This window comes from Equus asinus, chromosome 4 (genome assembly GCF_041296235.1).
Source record: "Equus asinus isolate D_3611 breed Donkey chromosome 4, EquAss-T2T_v2, whole genome shotgun sequence".
NCBI lineage: Eukaryota > Metazoa > Chordata > Mammalia > Perissodactyla > Equidae > Equus > Equus asinus.
In genome coordinates this window covers 118366554-118393209 of record NC_091793.1, presented here as the reverse complement: position 1 = coordinate 118393209, position 26656 = coordinate 118366554, and the positions used below count along the sequence as shown (strand labels likewise).

General features: G+C 37.7%; 1 long non-coding RNA gene across 1 annotated transcript in view; it reads right to left on the bottom strand.

The window, feature by feature from the left end:
- LOC123285207 (uncharacterized) overlaps positions 1 to 26656 on the bottom strand; it is a 432431-nt gene that overhangs the window by 17748 nt on the left and 388027 nt on the right. The window contains exon 4 of the long non-coding RNA XR_011502880.1: positions 11719 to 11888. This is a non-coding gene — a long non-coding RNA (uncharacterized lncRNA). The remainder of the gene's footprint in view (positions 1 to 11718; positions 11889 to 26656) is intronic.

Sequence of the window (26656 nt, the reverse complement as noted above, 5' to 3'; positions counted from 1 at the left end):
CTTGGAACTAACATGACTTTCAGGTGTTTCTAAAAACTAAAGCATTTGCAACACATTGAAGACAAAGGCATTTCTAGATAAGAAATAGCAGGATTAGTCCCATGAATGTGATGTTTGAGCACTGCCTTACTGTAATGGGGCATTATAGAGTTTCAGTCCTTAGGTACCTTACTAAAATGCTGTTTTAAAAAGATTCAGCTATCTAGTAAAAGGGTTAGTCTCACTATTTATTGAAATCATTAAGGAGTACTCCACCAGAGAAATAAAATAACTTTGAAGACAGTTTCGAAATTTGAGTTTCAAAATTGAGCAACGGAAATCATTCTAGTTAAGTATTTTGACATGAGGATCCTGCATTAGATTAAGTGATTTAATAAAAAACATCAGTCACATTTCTTTATAGCTACAATTCAGCTACTTCTGTGATCTTTGTCAGTGAAAAGAGCTTAATGTTTTCCAAATAATATAATGCCATCAGGTCCCCATTACTTTATTTGCATTTCATCAATATGTCATTATACGGAAAATTAAATAAAAGAGAAGGTACAGCCGTGAGTTATTTATGGGATGTAGTTATATGCAATCTGTTACTCTACATTTACCTTTTAACAGGAAACCATTTATCTAAATTGAAAAATTCCTTTTGTAGTCTAAAAAGTAATCAGAACCCATGTCAACACACTTGTACAAGATGCAGTTTAAGTAAAACCAAATGACAAACAAGATAATCTCGAGGAATTGAAATCCCTTAATTTTTTAGATTCTTTTTCAGTTGACATATTTCATTGTATTATGCAATTTTTTTTAGAATTCACATACTATATTTTTTAGAATTCACACGTAAATAACTTATATTGTTTATTTGTTTATTTTTATAGTTTAACACATCATCTAATTTTGAAAATAATCTCTATAAAATACCAATATGAGAAAAAACAACCCTTAAAGATAGTAGTAATCATGACTAAAATTTGTCTATCTCCACCTTGAGAACTTACTCTGAAGTGTTGCAAACACATGTACATCAAGTCATATTTTTTCCACTCTAGTAACTTACGTGAGGAACACAATCAACTGAAAGTAGCAATTCACAACTCCATTTCTACTTACAAGTCATGAAATACACCATATTAAGCAGACTGTGTCAAATAGACTGAGTTAAAAGATAAAAACCCAGATGTTCATTACTGCTCTTTAGAAGTGTTCTCAGACGTAATTTTGATTAGAAGGGATTTTAGTCACATTTTATGTCCACTCATAGCAAATAGTGCTGAAATATACAAATTATACACACACACACACACATACACACATGCACAGCTAATTACATACACTTAATTTTTAAATGAATAATAATTACTGATGGACTCATAAAGATACACTTCTCTATTCCAGAGAGTATAAATCAGTTTTTCAGGAAGCAAGATAACCAAGGTACAGTGAGCTACAATTACTTTGTAGTGTGTTGGGAGGAAAGACTGTGACAGAAGCATCCTGACTGTCATATTATATGACCTTTGATCTTTACTATGCTACTGAATCATTTCATTAAAAAATGCTCCCATTTTGAAAAAATGAAATCCTTAAAATGTAAACCATTTTTAAGGGTTTTTTAAATAACTGTGCCAGAACAAAAAAAATCATGCACATCCTGAGTACAGATAATGAGACAATCGTGTCTTGACTGTCTCAACCCTACGCTGTGCCCAGTTTACATTACAAAAGACATATTGTTATAAAGTTGGATTCAAAATATTTTTCAATATTAACATAGCTGATACAGTACACACTCAAAACCGCAAAGCTTAACATTCAGATTTCAGTGTCATCCACAGTCCTAGCCATTTTCCCCTTTTAGCTTTCAAATTCATTGCTTTCTGAATAATATCATTACTTTTAAGATGGAAATATATAATATCCAAATATTTTTACATAGGAGGCATGTTCATCCCATGTGCCTCCATACATATAGATATATGTCGCTCATATCAAGCTGTAAATGGCATTTTCTTTGTATGGTCCCCCCCACCAACAGATTGAAAGTTCTAGAAAAAGACATCATAACTCTTTTAATCACTACTGATCACTATGGTAGCCACAGTGCTGGTATGTAACTAGTGATCAACATATTTTTTTTAAGTTTCTATTCATTCATTAAACACATACTTATTAAATGCCTTCTATGGGCACTGTAAGAGCAACAAAGATTCTGACATGAACATAATGAAGAAAATCATAGTCTAATAGGAGAAATAAATAAAATACAGTATTACAAGGGCAACAATAGAAAAGTACATCATTTATAAAAGCATCAAAGAAGAAGGAGGACTTCATTCTCTCTGTCCAATTCTGCAAAGCATGCTTGAAGGAGGTGACACCTGAGCTGGATTTTCACAGACAAATGAGCTTTTGTCAGACAGATCATGGGGGAGAGATGTGACAAAATTCTTAAAAAAAATGGTACACTATAGATTCAATGCAATCCCAATCAGAATCCCAATGACATTCTTCACAGAAATAGAACAAAGAATCTTAAAATTCATCTTGGGCAACAAAAGACCCCGAATAGCCAAAGCAAGACTGAAAAACAAGAACAAAGCTGGTGGCCCTGCAATCCCTGACTTCAAAATATATTACAAAGCTGTAGTAATCAAAACAGCATGGTACTGGTACAAGAACAGACATAGATCAATGGAACAGAACTGAAAGCCCAGAAATAAAACCACACGTCTATGGACAGCTAATCTTTGACAAAGGAGCCAAGAATATACACTGGAGTAAGGAAAGCCTCCTTAACAAGTGCTGCTGGGAAAAGTGGACAGCCATATGCAAAAGAATGAAAGTAGAACATTATCTTTCCCCATGCACAAAAATAGACTCAAAATGGACCAAATACTTAAAGGTAAGACCTGAAACCATAAAACTTCTGGAAGACGATATAGGCAGTCCACTTTTTCATACCAGACTTAAAAAGACCTTTTTCAATAGCATGTCTACTCAGACAAGGGAAACAAAAGGAAAGCTAAACAAGTGGGACTTCATCAGACTAAAGAGCTTCTGGAAGGCAAAGGAAACCAAGATCAAAATGAAAAAACAACCCACAAACTGAGAGAAAATATTTGCAAATTATATATCTTATAAGGGGTTAATCTCCATGATATATAGAGTTCACATAAATGAACACAAAAAAAACAAAGAACTCAATCAAAAAGTGGGCAGAAGATATGAACAGATATTTTCCCAAAGAAGATATACAGATGGCCAATAGGCACATGAAAAGATGCTCAACATCACTAATCATCAGGGAAATGCAAATCAAAACTACACTTACATACCATCTTACACTCATTAGAATGGCTATAATCACCAAGACAAAAAACAACAAATGTTGGAGAAGTTGTGGAGCAAATGGAACCCTCATCCACTGCTGGTGGGAATGCAAACTGGTGCAGCCACTATGGAAAACAGTGTGGATATTTCTCAAAAAATTAAAAATTAGGGGCCAGCCTGGTGGCGCAGCAGTTAAGTTTGCACGTTCCGCTTTGGCTGCCTGGGGTTCGCCGGTTTGGATCCCAGGTGCAGACATGGCACCGCTTGGCAAGCCATGCTGTGGTAGGTGTCCCACATATAAAGTAGAGGAAGATGGGCAAAGATGTTAGCTCAGGGCCAGTTTCCTCAGCAAAAAAGAGGAGGATTGGCAACAAATGTTAGCTCAGGGTTAATCTTTCTCAAAAAAATAAAAATAAATTAAAAATAAAAATATCATATGACCCATATATCTCACTACTGGATATTTACCCAAAGAACCGGAAATCAGCAATCCAAAGAGACTTATGCACTCCTATGTTCACTGCAGCATGATTCACAATAGCCAAGATGTGGAAGCAACCCAAAAGCCCATTGACAGATGATTGGATAAAGAAGATGTGGTATATATATACAGTGGAATACTCTTCAGCCATAAAAAAGATGAAATCGTCCCATTCACAACCCCATGGATGAACCTTGAGGGCATCATGTTAAGTGAAATAAATCAGACAGTGAAAGACAAATACCATATGATTTCACTTATATGTGGAATATAAACAAACTTACAGACAAAGAGAATAAATTAGTGGTTTCCAGGAGAAGGGAGCTGGAGGGTGGGCACAGCGGGTGAAGGAGCATACTTATATGGTGTATGACAAACAATAATGTACAACTGAAATTTCACTATGTTATAAGATATTATGACCACAATAAAAAAATTAATGAAAAAATAAGAAAAATAAATGGTACACTATTTGAAAAGGCACATTGGACATGGTGATAAAAATCCACATAATCCATATCCTGAAAACACAAAGTAAAAAAATAAATCAGTTCTTAGAGCAAATGGCAGTTCTCACTCCACAAAGAGTAAATTCTCACTCCCAAAATCCCATCAACATCTCCTTGATGTTTCTATTGCTTGATTCTAGTCTTTTATAATATTATCATCCTTAGCCTTCCATTCTAATTTAATCCAGTAGGTTCCACTTACCAGCATGTGGTACAAAATTATTCACATTTCTTTTTTTCAAATTAAACTGTTTGAAGCCCTCTTCTATGTCTTCAGAATCCTCTCATTATTGATTGCTCTAAGACTCCCAAGGATAATGTCTTAATCCAAAAGGTGCATCTTGGTACTATCACCTCAGGGAGAGAATCCAGGAAAGCACATTCTGTCAGAGGAAGGCCTTGTTCCTGCCTGCTGTACTGTGGCTGCTAACACCAGACTAGTGATGTCACCCGGGCACTCAGCCCAAGCAAATGCAGTCCAGGAAGGCAAGGTGTTTCCTGGCGACAGCGTACAGTGGCTTCAGCATACACTGAGCCCAGTGTTCAGTGAGCCAGCATCCAGGTGGAGTTCCTATGCTACTAAATAAAGTGTTGCCTGCCTCCATGCCTGGGCCTGGATAAAGGTATAAACAAGGTAGTCTCATGGCTCCATGCCATCTTCTAGTTGGGCTCCTGGCATGAAAGTTGTTTAATGACAAAAATCTTTCTATTTATACACACATATACATGCACAGGCTCTTTTCTTTAATCAAAACAAGCCCAGATCCAGAGGAATTTCCTATTTCAGCAACATGCTGTGCCATGAACTGCCTTTTTGCCTAGTTCCCGGGCCCTGCCTCTTCCAGGCACATTGCTAATCATCACTTCCTATCCATGGGTGAAGGATATTTCTATCTTTGAAAATCCTGAACCCAATCCATCCTATACAATGCTTCACAGTCAAACTTCTTAAAGCATAACTCTCATTGTGCTAATTGAAAAATTTTATTGGTTCTCTATTGCATACCGAACTGTGGCCACCCTCCTTAGCCTAGCATTCAAGGGTTTCCACATTCCAATTTCATGTTTTTCCACTCATATAATAGAGCACAGCTTCATATAATCATAGACTCAGATGTTCATTCAATGGCAAGGAAGAGATATCATCTACTTCTAATTCAACCATTTTATTTTACTGGTAAGGAAGCAGACATGGAATTTCAAAGTTCTAGTATGGTAAGGACTTTGCATGTTCTCCACTGTATATTCAATGCTGAGAAGAGTACCTGGCCTACAGACAGCACTCACTAAATATTTCTTGCATGAATTAAAGTGTAGATCCATTAATTTTTCAGTTTACTTCCAAGGTATGTATCAAAGTATATATATAGAACCTGACTCTCCAACAACACTCATAGTGAATATTAAAACAAATCAAAAGGAAAATTATAAAATTATGTATCTATCTATATTCACCCACCTAATGTCAAAGTGCATAAATTCCGAAGAGCAGTAATTACTATATTATTTCTATTTCAAAAATAATACTATTTATTGAACACTTTAGCATGCGTCATTGTTCTAAAATTTATATGTATTAACTAATTTAATCTTCAGATAACAAGCCTATACTGTAGATATGATTATTATGTTCATTTTACAAATGAGACAACTGAGGCCCAAAGAAATTAAATAACAATTACACTGAGAGTGGAATGTAAGAAGATTTTGGCTATTTCATATGTAGGAGCAGAGAGTGTCATAGGTAACTCCAGGTTGTCTGGCCCAAATATCTGATTAGATGGAAATGTCAATATAAAGATAGCAAACATCGTGTGAACATTTGGATTTGGGGGTGTGCATGTGTACTTTACGTGTTTGGTTTGGATTTTTTATGTTAAAGGGAACTCTAAGACTTCCAAGGAGAGATAATAGGGTGGCAATTGGATTAGAGGTCAGAGGAGAAGTCTTGAGTGGGGACATAAACCTGGGAGTCATTGACCTACAAATTATGTAGTATCCAGATATGATGTGTGTGTGTGTGTAATCTCCACACGCTCATACATATGTACAAACACATACTCAGACACTAATATGTAGATCTACATCATGTTGAACTATAATTTAGCACAGCTTCTGAATTCAGAAGATACCATCTTTTAATACCAAAGCTTAGGGATCTGAACCAGTGAGGACTGAGTTTAGCTGCTTGTAACAGAAAACAAATTAAATATTACTTAGGCAACAAGTCTGGAAGGAGGTATTTTAGGGCCAATGCAGCTGTGAAGGGACCCATTAAAGATTCAGGCTTCTTACAGCTTTCTACGCATCCATCCTAACAGTGGCATGTGTACTCATTGTGCTGTGCTGTATTTTAGGCAAGAAGAAGGAAGTGAAAAGAAAGAAGGGTTGTGTCTCTATCAGGAAAATAAAGCATTCTATTTTGTTTCTATTGACTGGAATGTGTCACATGACCATCCCTATAAAAAAAGGCAACTGGGAAATCAACTTTTTATCTGAGAATATTGTAACCCCAAATAAAACTGAGATTCAGTTTTGTTAGGAATGAAGGGGAGAGTGAATATCAGATAGACAATCAGCATATCTGCCAGAGAGTCATTGGGTTTTAGAGCTTTAATAGAATTTGAAACCACATAGCTAAACCCCTTTATTTTCCAGATGGAAAAACTAAAGTGATTGCCTCCAGGTTACATCCTGGGGAGGCAGTGTTGATAGCAAGTGAGTTTGGTAGTAACAGAACCTAGGTGTTCTGGCTCCTAGTTTGGTGGCACATCCATCACACCATACAGCAGTATCAACTGCCTCAAAGCTTATCATACTGGTCCACCAACCTTATCCTGTGAGAACTCTCATAGTTCTCTGTCAAATGGCTATTATCATACTTACCACAATCTACTGCAATAATCTGTTTGTGTGTCTATGTTCTCTCTAAATTGAAAATATCCCCTGGAGCAGGCACTGTGACTTATTCATCTTTATATCCCGCCTCTTTATCCCCAGGGTCTCAGAGAACACTCAGCATATTGCAGATAGTTAATAGGTTCTTGTTAAATGAATTAACCTCACACAGAAGAATATAACCTTAGGATGGTATTTTAATGGTCTCTGATAGAAGGATATTACGCATTCTTATGATGTTGAATTTTACCCCAAAAGCCCCTGAGCCATTGGTTAAAATCATTATTACAATTTTATAATCATAGATCTTACGGCTGGTAAAAATCATCTGATTCAGTCTCTCTGTTCTCATTGTCCCCCGTTTTGTCAGAGGCAACTAAGGACCAGAGACATTACATTGCCCAAGTTTACTTGACCAGTGGGTGGAAAGGAGGAAACAAGGCCCAAGACTCCTTCTTAGGGCATTTAGTGTTGTTACCGTTGTTTTCCAATACATCATATTGCCAAAACTTTCATGTAATAATATATTTCACTTTTATATTTTATAGATTCAAAGTCTAAAATGGCGTATTTTAGAATACTGATGCTTTGATAAATCTCCAGGTGCAGATGCAAAGGTTTTCACGTTTATGATATTGTTAATGGACACCAGCAAAAGAGAGCCAAAATTTATTATCAAGATTGAACTTGAGTTTTTCCACTTCTAGGATTTGATACAAATAATACATCTTTAGCACCCCTTCAGGGCAGCTTAGATATTCTACTTCCTATTTGTAACTGGGAAAATAGAGGTTAAGATAAAGGCCAGAGCAACTGTCAGAAAGCATTAGTTTTGCTACTCTATAAACATATCCATTTGCTTAAATTATACTGGCTTTTAGCATCCACACTTCTGCTATATGCAACATGGCCAACACTATTTTCTCAGCACTTTACTCATTTTAAAATGAGAACATGCAATTTATATGATTAAGTAAATTAGACTAGGCTAGGACATGACACATAGTCCTTGTCCCCAAGACTTAAATGAAATCAGGGAAGCCTATTAAGAGCTGGAGAGTGGACATAAGGACAGTCAGGTAGAGAACTAAACACGAGCTCGTATACGGCTCATTATATATTATATAAGATATATACTCATTATATAAGTTAAATATATTTTATATATTAATAGCAATCTTCACATTTTTGTTATATATAGTCATGTGAACTCTATTTCCCTGGGACACAAATTTCACTTAATACAAATTTGTTGAATAAGTGTGATTTATGTTTCTTCTTCAATTCAGCACAACTTACAGAGAGAGGGAAAAATCTGGAAGTTGTTTGAACAATGAGAGCTGGTTGGGGAAGTCAAACAGGATCAGGTGGCAGGTTGCATGTCAGGGTCATGGCCTCTGATGTATCCAGGCAGTTAGAGCCCAGGCTTCTGTCTACAAATAAATTCTCATTCTCATACTTGACCCTGTTCAATCCTTTCCAAAACCTGGTAATAGAGAAAAAGAGCAGGTTTTCTTATTTCTAGATGAGGAAAATGAGGCTCAGAGCAGTTCTGCAGCCAGCCCAAATTCTGATAGCTACTGAGGCCCAGAACGGGGTGTCCAAGCTCTAAACCCCATGGGGTTCTGGCTCTCAGCTCCAGGCTTCTTTTCCTTCACCATCTTTTCCCGTCATTAGAAGTGGGGCAGTCTGGGTTATGGTGGGCAGAACCAATGCACGTTGTAAGAGCCAAGCTGATGTTTCATAGATTCATAGCTGGTTTAAAAATTATTTTTCAATCGAGTTGAGTTCCTAAACAACTACACTCAAGACAGGTAATCATTTGAAACCTCAATCATTTGATAAAAGTATGAAATACCTGAGCAGTAATTATTTCTGCTACATAATTGCCTTGATGTGCTACATTTAATGATTATTATGCTTTTTAATTCATAATTGTCCAATATCTACCTACCTATTGCTATGGGACAAAGAGCCTCTTTTCTGTGATCTGTGTGCCCTGTAATCCTGTCTTTATATTGCTCCGTGGAAAGCTGATTAGGAGCAGAACCCATTAAAGTCTATATTAAAGGAACTGTGGGAAAACAATGAATCAGAACACCGACACAGGGAGTGAAATGGAAAATAAATCCTTTAACACCTGTTCATTCTTTTAAAAATGTGTGCATTTCCTTTATAGGAAAGTTTTAGAAGTCAGTTAAAAACTTATTTCAAAAGAGGTTTCTTGTGAATAATTCAGGAGCTTCTTCCACACAGCACTGTTCTCTTGTAATCGAACTGCCCTCCAAATAATAAAATTACATAACTACCACTACTTCTATACTTGTATTTGTTTCGTGCTTTGTAGCTGAAAAGAAAATTTTCACATATTTCACCTCTTTGTTCTCTTCCTCCATATTATTTTGTTCATCCTCTTCCATCTTTTTCCATCTACATGCTTAGGATATTTCTCTCATCATCTTTTCTTCAGTCTAAAACGTTAGTCAGGAGTTATTCTTGTATCATAGTATCAAGACATATATGCGTGTTCAGTTTTGAGAATACAAAGGTATTATAAGATTTTTAGCTAAGCTAGAAGATAAATGTCCTGAATATTACGCAATAAATTTCATGATAACATATGTTATAAATTATCCAGAAACTCCTCATTTTCTGGGATTAGAGAGACTTGACAATTCCAGAAATGTAGTGATGTTGTCACCATCCTTTGCTATTTGAAGGTGACTCTATATCTGCATCTCCATCTGAGGTTGCACCTGAAAAATGCTTGAAACTCTTGGTCTTTTCCACACAGACCAGGCCCCGTTACTGTTAATGGCTGCCAGCAAAGGATCTGGTTTATATGTGTCTCGATTTCTCATGCCAAAAGCTTTGCTTAAACTTTTAAACTCTATAAGCCAGGGTAGCTGATGAGCTGCCATCCTTCTTCCATTCTATAGCTTAGTTCCTCTGCTTGAAATTGCATAACCCTGCAGTGTTTGTTCCAGCCCTCCATACTGCTTAGTACTTCTTATGTTTCTGTCCAACTTCGTAATTTTCTTCTATGTCTAAACATAGAAGATCATGTGCATAATGGGCCTGGGCAAGGGGAAGAACTAAATGAAGCTCAACTTTTAGGTCTTCCATCCTCTTCAGTCTGCATGTTCCCTCGCAGTCCAGTATTTGTGACTCCCCTAACCGATCTGCTTTGAAGAAAGAATACTATAAGTATTAATTAAATTCTTTTGTAGATTTAAGTTGCCTCAACCAAAAGGTTTTAATATTTAACACAGTAACTCTAATCCTGAAATGAAAGACTTACTAAAGATACTTCAGTTATCAAATGAGGCAGAAAAATTCGTAGGATGGTAGTGATGAAAATAGCAAAGGGCAGAGAGTTTGTTTGTGGAGTATAAATTTGGCTGATTCTTTATCTGCATCAGAATTTGACTTTGTGACCCTAAGAATAGTTTTGTCTAGTCTGGTCTCTGACAGACATTTTAGAAAGATTAAGGATGAGATCTTTGACATTTTAATTTAAAGCCCGAAAAGCAATATTTGGGTTAAGAAGAATGATGTCAAACAGTGCCAAAAGCAAAACATTTTAACTCTTTTCTTTTATCTAAAACTTGAAAATATTCTGGAGAAGGAACTATATCCTTGGGAAAGAAAATATTGGGATTGGAGATATCCTTGGGAAACAAGACAATATAACTGTTAAAGTACCTGATTCATAATGACTCAAGAGGTGCAAGAATCTTTCCCCCCTCTATCATTTTGCCTACCTCCTAAAATGAAATCTTGCCATTCTTATTGGACTTGTAACAACTATTACATATGTTATTAAAATTTCAGCCTTAAAATAAAAATTGGCCAAAGGCATCACCTTGATTTTTATCATTTTATACCTTGAAAATTACAACTTAAAGCATACATTTAACAATCTTGGTAAAGGGCTATAGAAATGCCAGGTATGTATGTATCTCTTCTGTGGCCAAGTGTATTTTCCCAAGATGGCTGCATCTATCTATCTATATATATATATCTCATCTTACATATTCTTCTTACAACATGACATCAACACTTTGATCAAGAGGTGAGGTCTATATTTCCTCTCTCTTGATTTTTCTCTCTCTCCCTTCCCTCTCTCTTTTTCTCTCTCTGTCTTCAGCCACTCTGGGAACTCAGCCACCATGCAGTAAGCAAGCCCATACTAGTCTACATAGAGAGACCATATAGAGAGTTCCAAATGAAGAGAAACTGAGTCCTCTAGCCAATAGCTAGTCACAACTCCCAGCTATCAGTGAGCCTTCAGAGGATTCCAGCCCCCAGCCTTTGAGTCTTTCAGCAGAGGCCCCAGGCATTGTGGAGCAGAGATAAGCTGCCTACTTTGTGCCCTGTCTAAACTCCTAACTCCCATGATCCATAAGCATAATAAATGGTTGTTTTACTCAAATACATTTTACATAACTTATTATATAGCCATAGTAACTGAAACATCATCGTATCAGAAACATGTACCTGATGTTTTTGCTTTCTTCTCTCGGTTTCTGTGATCAGTGCAACTCATGATTTTTCAGAGAAATGATGAGACACAGTGCTGCATCATCTACTCCATTCTTTTCACGTCTCTGAATCTCTTATGCAGGTTCAATACACTTCCAGAGGTAGGACGTGGCACAACCGTATTTCTAGACGAAATGAGCAATTTAGAAGCCATGTAGGAACAACAATTCTTTAGATTTATCTGTGATAGTACTCAGATACAGATATATTCAACTTACTTCAACAGACATTTATTGAGTATCTGCATATGCAAAAGAAGAGAAAGAAAGAGGAAATTAATGTCTAAGTAGTTTGTACATGGCAGGCACTATTTGTTCCTCAAATATTTACAACCACCTTGTAAGATAGGGCATCACCACAGATGAGAATCAGGGAGGTTGAATAACTTTCCAGATCCAACTGCCAGTGGGTGGGAGAGTCAAGACTCCAGCTTGTATCTGCATTATGACAAATATATTCCTTCTGCACCCTGACTTATTGTTATAATGGGATAATAATAGTAACAACTTCAATGGTTGTCATGCAAATTGAGTGAGACGGTTTGTGAAAATTACCTAGAACATCGCAAGCAATAAACATTAAATATTACTGTTATCACACTACTTCGTCTAACCTTTCAACTTAGTGCTAGATACTGTGAAAACACAGAAGTAAGATAAAGTCTTCACTTTGAATAAGTTTATAGTTTTGGAGATGTTGAGTTGGAGCTGTAGTGGGTTTAGGCATTGAGGTAAGTACACAAAAAACTATAGTGTGAAATAAATTTTAATAAATAACTCAAGAAAGGTACAGGAAAGTGATTACATTCAGTTATAATATTGAGAAAGATTTTGTGGATACAATGGTGCTGAGGATGGACCTTGCTGATTAAGATTTTACTTTAATAGATAGGAAGAGTGGCTAATTCCATGTAAAAAGAATTGTGTATGAATGTATTGGGAACTACTCAAAAATTCTAAGAAGTTCAGTATTCCTGGAGAAAAGAACTCATTAATTTTTTTAAGATAGAAAAAAATTGAATATGTTTATAGGCTTAGGGGAAGGAATCAATGAAGATTTTAAGGATAGATAAAGAAAGAGGATGGCTGTCCTGAAAGGGGTGAGAATGGGGTGGATTGAGGGAGTGGAAATGGAGTTGGCCATGAACAACAAGAGGAACTTATTCTCAGAGAGCATAGAAAATTGTGGCCTAGATTAGGTGACCGTGAATGAAAGAATAGTGAGTGTAGGAAGGGTGCAGATGGCAGCCTCAGGTCCTCAGTTGGATAGGAAAGGAGATTGTATGAGTGGTGGGAGTGAGAAGAGGGCATGAAGAGGATGGGGAAGCTTTAGAATGGTTTTGAAATGGAATCGAAGAAGTAATTGAATAAGGACAAATCCAAGGATTGTTGATAGTGTTGCTCCCATAATAAATATTTACTGCTCACCTCCAATGTGCTAGATGTTGAGAGTATAGTAATAATGTAGACACTGACTCTGCCTTCAAGACAGGGGTTGGGTAGGTAAATGGGACATTACTGTTGAGTAAAATATAGCCAGATAGACGTCTATTACGTAGGCTTCTATAGGAGCACAGCTTAAGAGGGGCACTGAGCCTCGAATTTGTAAATTAGACGAACACTTTCCAAAGCACATGACATCTAGATTGAAAATAACAAAGCACTAGGTGTTAACCAAGCAAAGGGAAAGAGAGCGAAGTGTGGGGAGTGTTACAACACACGGACTGGTGGGTGCAAAGACCTACAATTATAGGAAGTCTAGCATATTTTTCACGAAAATAGTAACTTCTTTCTTTATATATTACATCAAGGAGTGTGAACTAAACCCCCAAGATATTAGAGAAGCAGTGATGGTTTTACATAGGAGAAAAGTCAGTTCAAATTGACATTTTGGAAAGATATCTTAGTCAAAGCTCTCAGTGGCAAAAAAAACCTCCACAGAATTCCACTTAAGCTGACTTAAGCAAAAAGGAGAAATTTATTAACCGTATATTATAGTGCTTTTCAACCTTTTTCATATCCTGGCACAGATGGAAAATGATAGTATTTATACAGCACCCCGGGGAAAATAGACAAGGCTGCCTGTGGCAGAAGGCAATCAGCCTGGGGACTGAAGCTGCCCTAAGGGCTTGAGGGGTCAATATTGAAGCTCACATCTTCAGCACACTGGCTGGGGAGCTCAGATCCATTATATGAAATTACATTCTCAGGGATAAATCATGAACCTGAAAGCCTGGCTGAGCCTCATGAGGGGCTGAGGCTAGGAACTCTAAAGCCATCAGGAGTCAAGCTTGCCTTTCTCTTTCTGGTGCAATAGGGTCTTATCTCTGCTCCTTTCTGTATATAAACGTCTTCTTCCTCTCTCCTTGAGCAAGATTCCTTGCTTCCTTGTGTGCATGGCAGAAGATATTGCCTCATAACTCCCACATGTGCAAGTTCTTCCAGTTAAAATATTTAATAAAGATACACCAAGAAAGAGTATCTGATTGATCCAGGTGTCCATCTTGTTGGAATTTTTTTGTTGTCAGTAAGAAGTAATATACATAGGGCCACAGAGGCCCACCACCATCAAGTGGTTGGAGGCGGACATTTCCAAAAAAGGGACTGCAGAAGCTGGCAGATGCTGGAAGGTCACTCTGGCTGCAATAAGAAATATGTCCAGAAGGGAAAGCAATATGGGAGTCATGGAGATTTGTTGAGAGGCTGCTGCAGTAGGCCAAGAAAGGGTCCAGAATGGTCAGGGCTGAAGTATGAGCATAGTAAAGAAGTACAGAGATCTGAGTAACAGCATAAAGGCAGAACTCACAAGGCTTGTGGGTATAAGAGAAAGGGAGTAGGGTTTCCAGCTTGATCAACCAGGTGAAGAGGATGGTATCTTTCACTGATAAAGGTCAACAAAGAAGAATAACAAGTTTAAGAGATGACTGGACACAAGTTTCAGTACTGGACACAAATTTAAAGTTTCCAAGGGAAATCCAAATGGGTAAATCCAACAGGCAGCTGTTCAGGAGAGACTGGAGCTCAGAAGAGCCATCTAAGAAGATCAGTTTGGGAGTTTTTTATAAAATGACTGAAGTTTTGGGATGAAATGGTGCAGTTAGAGTTTAGGGTGAGAAGATAAGCAATAACAGTGGAAAGACCCTTAAGAAAATCCAAATTTTGAGGGATGGTCAGAGTCAGAGAGGCCTCCAAAAGAGATGGAGAAAGAACACAAAAATAAATGGGGAAGGGGCTGGCCCCGTGGCTGAGTGGTTAAGTTCACGCGCTCCGCTGCAGGTGGCCCAGTGTTTCGTTAGTTCGAATCCTGGGTGCGGACACGGCACTGCTCATCAAACCACGCTGAGGCAGCGTCCCACATACCACAACTAGAAGAACCCACAACGAAGAATACACAACTATGTACCGGGGGGCTTTGGGGAGAAAAAGGAAAAAATAAAAAAAAAAAATCTTTAAAAAAAATAAATAAATAAATAAATAAATAAATGGGGAGGCATGGGGAATGAATGACAAAAGATAAATTTTTTCCATAAGTAGGAAGTAGCCAATAGTAGCAAATGCTGCCAAGACGTAAAATAGAATATGGAATAAAAAAGGCTCCATGGATTTAGCAATAAGGTTCTTGACAAGAAAGCGGTTTAAGTAGAGGGATGAGTACAAAGGCTAAACTAGAAAGCATTGAAGAGTAAATGGGAGGTGAGAAAGTGGAGCATGAACAAGACTTACGAGAAGTTTGGCTGTGAAAGAGCAGAGAGAGATGCCAATAACTAGAGAGGGTTATGGGCTGAGGTAGTGCTTTGTTTTGTTCTTAAATACATCACATTAATTTCATACAATGGGGTAGCTGGCTGGCATCTTCAGGCTAAGAGTGGAGCTTGAAATGGTGTCAGTGGCTCAAAAAGAGTGCTGAATCTATGCTACGCGTGGCTAAAAATTCAGAAAATAACGTTGAACTTCAGGATTTAGAAGTGGATTCTCTAGTCATTGAACATGTCAGGTGAAGAAAGCCCTCAAGGTGCCAACAGAGATCATGATCATATCACCCCTGCAAGAGTGAGCCCAGCACATGGAGAGGGCTCTTCCTGAAAAGGAATGGGCCGCTCCTAAGCCAAAAAATGGGGCTGCTCAGAAGAAAAGATAACCCAGAAGAAACTGAAGAAGGAAAATTTAGGGCTATGAAATATACAGCATACAATGCATGCAAATAAAAAGAAAACAAAAGGAGAAAGATACAATTGTAGCTAAAGGAGAGCATATGATCAAGGAAAGATGTGTGTGCGTGTGTGCCTGCTTGTGTCTGTGCATGTGTGTGTGTGTGTGTTTTATATTGTTTTTATAGAATGAGAGACCTAAGCTCTTATTATCATGCCCAGCACATAAAGGAAGAGAGGGAGGAAAGGGTGGAGAGAGGGAAGGAGAGAGGGAGGAAAAGTGTCTGCGGGTCCAGCAGGGAGACTCTCTGAAAGTCGGTGTCGTTCAAGACGTAGAGGAAAGAATAAAGAAATGATGGACCAAAGTCTCAGTGAAGTTTGAAAAAGACAGGGTCCAGAACCCATGGGTTTATTTTAAATTGACTGAAATGTGAGTTTTATAAGTAAAAGGTTTTGGAAGAGAAATAAAAATTAAAAATAAGGATAGAAATGTCTGAAAACATAGAACAAAATCCTAGAAAGCAAAGGCAAATAACACCAAAGATAATTCTAACATCTTCAAAATGGTGCTCATGGGGTGGGCTGAGCTACTCTTCTTGCACTTTCATGAACATAAAGTAAAAAGTTAAACATAAACCCTAGAACTTGTTGCTTATTTACACAAAAGCTAAACTGTAATCTCAAAAGAGAACCAGATGTAACAGGATGTTAAAATGGACTGAAGCCCCCCAAATAATAAATACCACATTCTAATTGAGGTACAAGACAAACATGCAAGATTTCAAAGGAGGTGGTGAAAAATCAATTTCGTGATTATTAATCTCTTATCTATATTTAGGGCATGTTTGGGAATTGGAGAGGCTGGAGAAAAAACCACCTTTGTAGAGAGCTAGTATTCTCAGAGATTCCCTCCCAAGTGGGAGAAGTCACAATTGCCACTTCTTCACCTTATTCCTAGGAAACGGGGCTTCTCAGACACTACTCAGAGGGTTTAATGTGTCCCTGAACCTGGGGAGACACGATTGGTTGGTTGTCTGCCTCACCCCTAAGAAATCAAGGTTCACAACACTGCGGCTGTCCAAGTGGCTGGGAATGGAGCAAGGAAAGTGGCTGCACTGGGATGGGCCTGCCCTCCACGTTTCTCAGGGTGGAGGGGATGAGGTTTTCCTGTGGACCAAATGTGGGCCTCTTGTAGCAGAGACGACATGAGCTTTTTTAAGACCCTGCCTTGAGGGATAAGAGAGGTTGAGCAGAAAGAAGCTGGAGGTACTCTGCTAGAGGCCGAGGATCTCTAGAAGACATTGTAAGGAAGCAGTTTGAGAAAGACATGTTACGTCTGTCAAGGCCACTGTGGATGAGGGATCTCCAAAGATGAGGATCTCCAGGGAGCTCACAAAAGTAACACAATAAAAATGATTGCCAAGCCTAGAGAGTGCTGATAACAAATCTTTGACGTTTTCTTCAAGTAAACTTTTCCTGCCTCTCTTAATTTTATTTCCTCTGCCCCCATCCATACTCCAACCATGGAAGGAGTAAAAATTCTGTTAGAAAGATGAAAAGGGGGGTACAATTTCTTAGACTGAGAGAGAGAGAACCTCACCAGGACAGACTTTCCTCTCATTTTCCACTACAGGAGGCCAGCCTGGGTAGGTCCGAGGAGGAAGATGATTGAGTTAAAAATAAATTCGAAGTGTTAATTATTACACAAGACTGGACATATTAATTATGAAAATGAAACTGTGATCGGTTCCTTGAAGTGGCTGGGGGAATTTTCATTATCTGAGTGACCATGAAAGTCATGGGTTTGCCCAATATTTCATCAAGGGGCAGGGTGAGTGCTCACCTCGTGCGATAGGTTTGAACGATGAACAGGAAAAAAATCGAGTTGTTTTGTGATTGCCCCACAAGACCCTCTTGTTCGTCAAGATGTTTACACAGGTATTCATAATTCTTCCGTTACTTGCTCTCTTTCTCCAGGCAATAGAAAAACAGATATTTCTAGTATCTTGAAATTTTTACCTGTCTTGCAACTTGAAATTTAAAAAAGCAATAAAGGAATGGAAAAATCAGATAGAACCTAAAGTTATTTCATTTTATAAGATGTTGAAACACAGTTTCTTTTCATTTATTTTCTGGGAGAGGTGAGTTAGAGGAATTTGAAGGAAAATTCCTTCTACCTACAGAATATAATCTTCTGTTTGAACGTGTCCACACATTCCCGGGTTAGTTTACACTTTTTCTAGTGTTTCAATGATTATTCTTAAAATATATTTTATTAATTACATGATCCCAGTGAAATGTATTTGTTAGGAGAATAATAAAATCTGTCATGCATTAATATTAAGGGCTATTTCTGTCCCGGCTGATTCTGGTTTCAGAGACTGTGAATTATTTGTTCTAGGTAGAGAGTTCTTTATTGCTTACTTTCTGAGAGTTTGTGACTAAACTGTGGAATGCTCATTTCCATGAGCAACACTTGAGGAAATGAAAGTAGTCATTTGGAGGGGAACCAAATTCCTTGCCTGTGCAAAGCAACTAACAATACATTCAAGTTGAATACTAGAATTTGGGGAGTCATCTCTACCAAAATCACACATTGATTAGCTGAATTGTCATGTAGTGCCTGACCCAGGCATTTGGAAATAAAGCAGGTTTGCATTGACTGAACGATTCTTGCAGTCGGATGTTTCCACAACATTTCCTCCACCCAAGTCAATTTTTGGTTAATAGCTCGGTGAAATATGGATGTTATATTTTTATAGAGGAATTTTGAGGCTTTTCAGTTTGGAGAAGTAAAAGGTAAGTTTACTTTTTTTTCTGAGACAGATAGACCTATTCAGTTTTTCATTTGAGGCATAGTGTTTTCTTAGTTTGTTGTTTTATGATGCTGAAATTTTTGCTGAGTTTGAACGATAAATCGAAAGGGCGAAAATACAATAAAGGCGTTTCTTAGAATAGTTTGTTACTTGGATAATTCACAATAAATAGAAAATGTTATGTCCATCAAAACAAAGGTTCACATGCCTTATTAGGCGTTTCTTGTAATAGGTTTTCTTCCAATGGTAATAGTTCTTTAACACTATGAAATAGAAGGGACAAGTATCACGGCTTTACCAAGGTCAGAGAAAAATCTGAGAACAGAATTTGGAGTAACCTGAATTCAAAAGCCTGATCCAAACCCCAAACAGGTGTTCTTTTTTATGGTCTACTGAATGGGAACACTTCTTATTCATCACAAATCTAGAAGTCTCATATTCAGCCTCTAACTCCAAAATCCGTTTCTTAACTTGGCATGGGGTATAGAAAGTGCAGAGGCAGTGTTTCATAATACTATTGAGCAGTGGCTCTGGGAAGAGATTAATAACTGCTTAGCTTGGAGCTTTTACCTTCTGCCAGAGAACGCCTTTGCATGGAAGCAATTTTAAAAACTCCCCACTGTAACCACTAAAAATAAAATATACACACAACATCAGCACTCAGAGCCCATTTGTTTGCTTCTTCTTGTTTCCTCAATTCACATTCCCAGGAAAGGGGTATACGACTTCTGGAGGCAGAGAGTACAGCTCCCGGACAAAATGGAGCCAAGGCCCTCCTTTATGAAACTGTGTTGTTGCAAAGACAAGTGCCTCCTTTCTTAGTAAAGTCATTTTATTCCTAGAATTTTGAGAAAAAATTTCACCTGATCCACACAAGAACATTAGGTATCTCATGCCAGAAAATTGATAATACTTTATATCACATGAAGTTGAAACTCTGATCATGTTTCCAAAATTTTATTGTAATTTATGCCCTGAAAAGACTCAGTTTTTAAAATAAAACTGTGATATAGTTCTGAAGAGATTCCTTTGAGCCTCTTCTTGTCTTCCTAGCTTTCCTGCTGTGTAACGCATATCAGAGCGTTCACAGAAAATCCTGGGCCAGCTGTACAATCTACTGTGCTGCCCTAGTTTTCACACCCAACACCTGTTAGAAACCTGTGGCTTCAGCTTGTTTGCTAATTTGTTCATATATTCACTCAGTAAATTGCAAGCCACAAAAGCCAAGATAAGCATTATTTCTGGAGACCTTGACCATAGTATGGAGTGAAGATTTAGCAGTTAACACAAGAGACATGGGCCTTGCCAGCACATCGTTTATGTTTAAGAAGAGAATATGATAAATCACCTCAGACATTATTAATTATTCAAGTATAGTTGTGATAAATGCCATAAATGGCAGTCTAGGGAACTGTAAAATTGTATAATGGAGGAATCTGAACTAATTTGGAGTCCTGAGTGTCCAGGAGTCAATGAGGCAGAAGCATTCCAAGCAGAAGAAATGATAATATGACGAGCATGAAGAGGAAAGACAAGGCACACTCTAGGAAATGAAACAAATCAGGGTAACTAAAGCAGGTTTCTCAACCGAGCACTCTTGAAACTCTAGGGTTCTACAAGATGTCACTTGGGATTTAACTAGAGTTGGGGGAAAAGAGGGAGCATTTTTTTAAACTTCACACATGTCGCAATGTCAGCACTTGCCATGATGGCTAGTTACTGAGTGGTCCCAATAACGATTTCATTAGCGGTCTTGCAGATCCATCTGACAGTGTCCAGTAGGAGTGTGCACTTGGCAGAGTGCATTCTCAGCTATTCCACGAGTTAGGGGAGGTCACTGATGAACAGTGAGCACTGGGTTACACAAAAGGGAGAGTAGTAGATTGATGACATCAGCCTCTCCCTCCCAAATTCCGTCCCACAAGCTCCTCCTATGTGCCAATGCCTACCTTATAGGAGTGCCCAAGTTCCACTGGTATAATAGAAAAATGTAGGGAAACTTTTCTTCTAAAGACAGTACTTTTATGTGTCATGACAGTTTCTCTCATGCTGCTTTACTGTTGTTGTAAATGTTGCAAAACATGTATTGTGGAGGTTAGCAGTGAATTATTATGTGAATTTTCAAGTTTTAATGATTTTTCTCATTTTTATTTATCATCTCATTCTGTTTTATACTTTATCAGTGTTTGTGTTTTCCAAAATGTCTGGTATTTATCATCGTAATTCTTTGAAGATAGAATTTGAGGTAGAAGAATATTCTAGACCCAGGTCTATGGATAATTCTGACAAAGTTAGTGAGAAAAGTTGCAAACTTCTAAGTCATTTCCTGGTACTAGTGCAAGAAGAGACAAAATACGTTCATTCTTACAATAAAAACTAGTCATCAATCAATTTTGCGTGGGTTGGTTATCCAAGTTGTTATATTACATTTTGCAAATGCATCAATGGCTGGAGGAAAATTTAGAAGACTGTTGAGTACAAATCGTAGCCATTTGACAAGTAAAGGTACTGCTTATTTTAGATGGTCATTGAAATCTCAAAATAAGAGTAAAATTTTTGTTTAAAAAAGTCACATTTAGTTAAAAGACTCAGGAAGCAAGTTATTTAGTAACAGAACTTATTGCCTGGAAAGATGAAAAGTATTATGCACTTGGTGAGAATCTAAAAATGCCAGCATATAGACGTATAGTGAGGAAAATGCTGACAAGTTGTAGTATGAGAAATTGAAAGGGCTCCATATTACACAGTATGATAAGTTGTCGTATTCATGACATGTCACATGAGCTCTGGGGTAATACACTGAAGAACAACAGTTTCCCCTTGTGGGTTGATGAGTCAACAGATTTTATCAGTAAATGGCACGTTGTAGCATTTGTATGATTTCTAAATGGTGGTGAAATTCAAGTAAAGTTGTCTGTTGCAAACAAGGAGCGGCTGAGATCTAGTTAATGTTGTGCCATCGTATCTGGAAACAAAAGGCCTATCTTGGGTGACTATTGGCATCTGTGCTGATGGTGCCCCATCAACAATCAGTTACATGAAAGGTTCTGTGTTTATTATAAAAAAAGAAAATTCCAATGTTGTCATACTCATTACCTTCTTTACCCAGAGGTACTAGTGTCAAAAACACTTTGACATGAAATAAAGAGGTTGTAAGTGATGCTATAAAAATGGTTAATTTTATTAAAGAAACACTGGTTCACTCAAAGATTTTTAGAAACCTAGACAACATAAATATGCTAGCTACAGAAATCCACATATTTAGTAGGAGGGGATCTCTACAGGGTGTGTGAGCTGAAAGGAAAATTTCAAGAATACTAGAAAAGACACAGAAGGTCAGATTTTCCTAAGTGTTTGGATGATAAAGAGTAGCTGCAGATGAGCCTGCTTAGCAAACACTTTTCACCACATGAACCAGGTGGACAACCCTCTGGTCCCGGAAAAAATGTTTTGACTTCAAGTGACAAGATGTTTGGCTTTAAAAGAAACAGAGTTATTGGAAAAAATCATGTTGCGACAAGAAATCTTGAAGTATTTCCCATGCCGCTTGGATTTGAGAGTGAAAAAGATTATCAACAAGTCTCTAGTCTTACTGAAATCCACGTGGGGGAACTGCAGAACAAAACGCAGCTTTTTCCCTCCCATTCAACACAACTTCCTGGCCAGGTGAGAGGGCCCTCCTCTGACTCTCTTGTGCAATCTAAGAACTTCATGTTTTTGTATTTGTGAAGTGAAAAACAAGCACGTTTCACATTAAAGAGGTGAATTTCAATCTTTGTTTTGAGTTTACGCATATACACACTTACAAAAGAGATCAAGAAAACAATATATACGTAAAAGAAGTTTGTGACTACCTAGGCCTATATTTGAGCCTATGTGACTCAGCAAGAAAATATTTTTCAAAATCTTGTATAAAACTGTGCTTAATCTGTATTTTTTATTCATATTGCTTTGGCTAACAGTTCTGGTAGCTTTAGTATTCAACATTGTTAATAAATTTTCATATTGAAATAGTAGTTAAAATCAATTTATGACCTTTATTTAAATGCAATCTACAGAATCTATCATTAGAAAAATCACATCCCATCTTGGCTCAAGGCAGTTATTTAAAAAAATTTATTATGCTTGTTTTATAAATTTTTTTAATTTATGAAAAGGAAAGAATGATAATTTCAAAAATAGTAAACAATTGTTTCAAGGAAATTTTGGATAAAAGTCATTTTTAGCTTTAAAAAAAGAAAAATACAACTATTATTCTACATACCATATGGCACATACCAAACCTCATTAGCATTATATATAGTAGAAATTTATAATGAGAATTTTTAGGTCTATTTCTATACTTTTAAAAAATCCAACATAAATTTTTAAATAAAAGAAAAGCTGAAGTTTCCTTTATCCACACGTTGACTTGCATTAGAGTCGAAATCCTTTGTGGAGAGGTGGAAAAACATAAGAACAACACAGAACAACATATTGGCCAAAACAGTCCACTGAACAATACCATTTTTCCAACAAAAAAAGCATTGACAGATGTTGGTGTCGCAATCCAATGTACACATCAGGATAGATGCGGAGAGGGCTGATGGCCACTCTGAGTTTATTATAACCAGTGTTTCAATATATAGATAGCTTACATCTGTTAAACATACACAGTGTTCTGGATGAAGTAATTAGCGAATGCCAAGAATTCTTAGTGATTTCTCAAGGAGCCCCCCCTTGGCCTCTGTTTTGATATTATCATGTTATTGCTGTGCTCGTATGTCTCTCTCAGAGCATGCAAGTCCTCCTAGGCAACGGCCCCTCCTGCTCCCGACATCGTGTCTCCATCTGTGCCCCCAGGCGGCTGAAGTCTGTCTTAGGTTGCCTCCCCCTGGAGGTCTTACCCGTCATTGGCTAACCGGCCTTCTCACCTCCGTGTCACAGTTTGTTGGCAAGCTTTTTCCAGTGATTATTAACCCTTCCTGTGTCAAGGGCGGCTACAACAGATCTTTCACCTCCTTGGTTAAATTTATTCCTAAGTACTTTATCGTATTTGAGTCTTTTGTAATTGTAATTGTTTTCTTAATTATCTTTCGGGTAGTTCATTGTTGGTGTATAGAAACACAACTGATTTTTGTATACTAATTTTCTATCCTGCAACTTTACTGAATTTGTTTGTTAATTCTAACAGGTTTTGGAAGAGTCTTGAGGGTTTTCTAAATATAATATGCTGTCATATACAAACAGTGACAGTTTAACTTCTTCCTTTCTGATTCTGACACCTTTTATTTCTTTTTCATGCCTAATTTCTCTGGCTAGGATCTCAGTAATATGTTGAATAAAAGTGCAAGAGTGGGCATCCTTGTCTAGTTCCTGATCTTAGAAAAAAGCCATCAGCTTTTCACTGTTGAGTATGACGTTAGCTGTGGGCTTGTCATATGCGCCTTTTTATGTTGAGATACGTTTCCTCTATGCCCACTTTGTTGAGAATTTTTGTCATGAAAGGATGTTGAATTTTGTCAAATGCTTTTTCTGCATCTATTAAGATGATCATATGATTACTCTTCATTTTGCTAATGTGGTGTTTGACAATGATTGATGTGTAGATACTGAACCATCCTTGCATCGCTGACATAAATCCCACCTGATCACAGTGTTTGATCTTTTGAAGGTATTATTGAATTCAATTTGCTAATATTTTGTTGAGGATTTTTGCATCTATGTTCATCAGGAATATTGACCTATAATTTTCTTTTCTTGTAGTGTCCTCGTCTCATTTTGGTATCAGAGTAATGCTCGCCTCATAAAATGAGTTCATAAGTGTTCCTTCCTCTTCTATTTTTTGGAATAGTTTGAGAATTATTGGTATTAATTCTTCTTCAAATGTTTGGTAGAATTTACCAGAAAAGTCATCTGTGTGATCCTGGACTTTCATTTGTTGGGAGGTTTTTGACTTTTGATTTAATATCCTTACTACTAACTGAGCTGTTCAAATTTTCTTTTTCTTAATGATTCATTTTGATAGGTTATATGTTTCTAGGAATTTACCAATTTCTTCTAGGTTGTCCAATTTGTTGGCGTATAATTGTTCGTATAGTCTCTTATGACTCATTGTATTTCTGTGGTATCAGTGGTAACATCTTCTCTTTCATTTCTGGTTCTGTTTATTTGGGTTCTATTTTTTCTTGATGAATCTAGCTAAAAGTTTGTCATTTTTGTTTATCTTTTTAAAAAAACAGCTTAGTTTCATCGATCTTTTCTAGTGCCCTTTTAGTCTCTATTGGCACACATCATTTTATTGCACTTTGCTTTATTGAGCTTTGCAGAAACTTTGTTTTTTACAAGACCCTCCACCAGCAAAAAGACTACGACTCACTGAAGGCTCAGGTGATGGTTAGCATTTTTTAGTGATAAAGTATTGTTTAAGTAAGGTATATATCACCTCACTAGAGACAAGGTGGCCCCTCTAAGCTCCACCACCTGGTCAGGCTGGAGACAACAGGGGATCATTCTTTGAGTACCAAAGGCTCCCATCTAGTGGAACAGCTGCTGTTGCTGCTTTACCCCATCCTCTCCTCTCAGCTTCATTGAGGGCTGTTCAGGTTGTGGCATTCTCTTAGGGCAGGGAACTCTGTAGAAGGGGGGCTGAAGAACTTCTGGCCAGACATAGCCGTCAGTGATCTTGGGGCTCTGGACTTGGCCAAAACATCATGTTATTGCTTGGTTTCAGGCTGGACACTTCTGGGCACCTATTGCTTGATCTCTGTTTAAACAAGGGACTTCGAGACTAGACAGCATAGCTCTTTTCAGTTTATTGCATGAAGGAGTTACACTAGTCCAAGTTAAAAGCAGACCCTAAATGATTATACATTATGCAAGCTCTGAGGTCTTTAAACTCATGACAAGGGACAGAAGGGAAATTCTACTCATTGCAAGGAAGTCCTCACTCAAGCTTCAATGAGCCAAAAGCACTTAAAACCCATGAACATTCAGCTGGTCATCCTCAGCCAGCCCAATCTCTACCAGGACCTAGCATATGTTCTTGTGCTGGTTGCCTTATAGGTGAATTACTTCTCCATATTCTGGATGCTCAGTTACAGTCCTATGGCGACAAATTTCTCCTTAAATGCCTTCGCTAGTTTCCTTTTATCACAATCATCAATAATCTGATGGACAGTAGTAAGAGTCTTCCTGCCATTTCTCTGTTGAATTCTTATATGGATGTAATCCAGGGGAGGCTGCTGAGTCCTGGGTGGTGGCTCAGTGACTAGTCGTGAAGGAGAGTAGAGAGATAGGGCGGTAGCTGGTAAGCCTGTCCTTAACATTGAAGGGCCAGGGGCAAGAGTACAAATGGTGGCCCATATGCCATATATCTAAATACTTAGTTATAAATCAAACTGACACAATGTTAAATAAAATATCTATTTTCCTACCTTAAAAAATGTATCTTTTTAACAATTGGTAAAGCCAGGTTCAAATTTTAAATTTTTGGACTACACAGAATTGTTCACTAGAATGTGATAGCATGGAGAGTGCCTGCTCCAGGTCCGTATCTTTGGCCAGTAATTTGTTCCTCATTCTATTTTTGTCCCAAGAGAGACCTCTCATTCACACCACAGCCTGGATGTCCAAGCTTTATCCACACCCCTGCAAATTGCCCCTACTTGCCATTTCTCTGACCCAAGTGCAATGTGGTCCATTCTTTGGAGGAGGGTCCTGAGAAGAAGCCTGTGCAGGTCTTGCAAGTGGGCTTGGTCCCCCGGGTACTTGAAGAATGGTCTAGAAGGAAGGATCATGGTGGACACATCTGGGTGGAGATATCTGCTTCACCCTGTGGACTCATGTCTCTATGAAGAGCAACGTGGTAAGTCAGATCCAGGTCCTCTAAAGCAGATGGTCCATGTCAGAGGTCCCTTTTCCTTAGTTCTGAAATTTTGAGGGTAGTAGT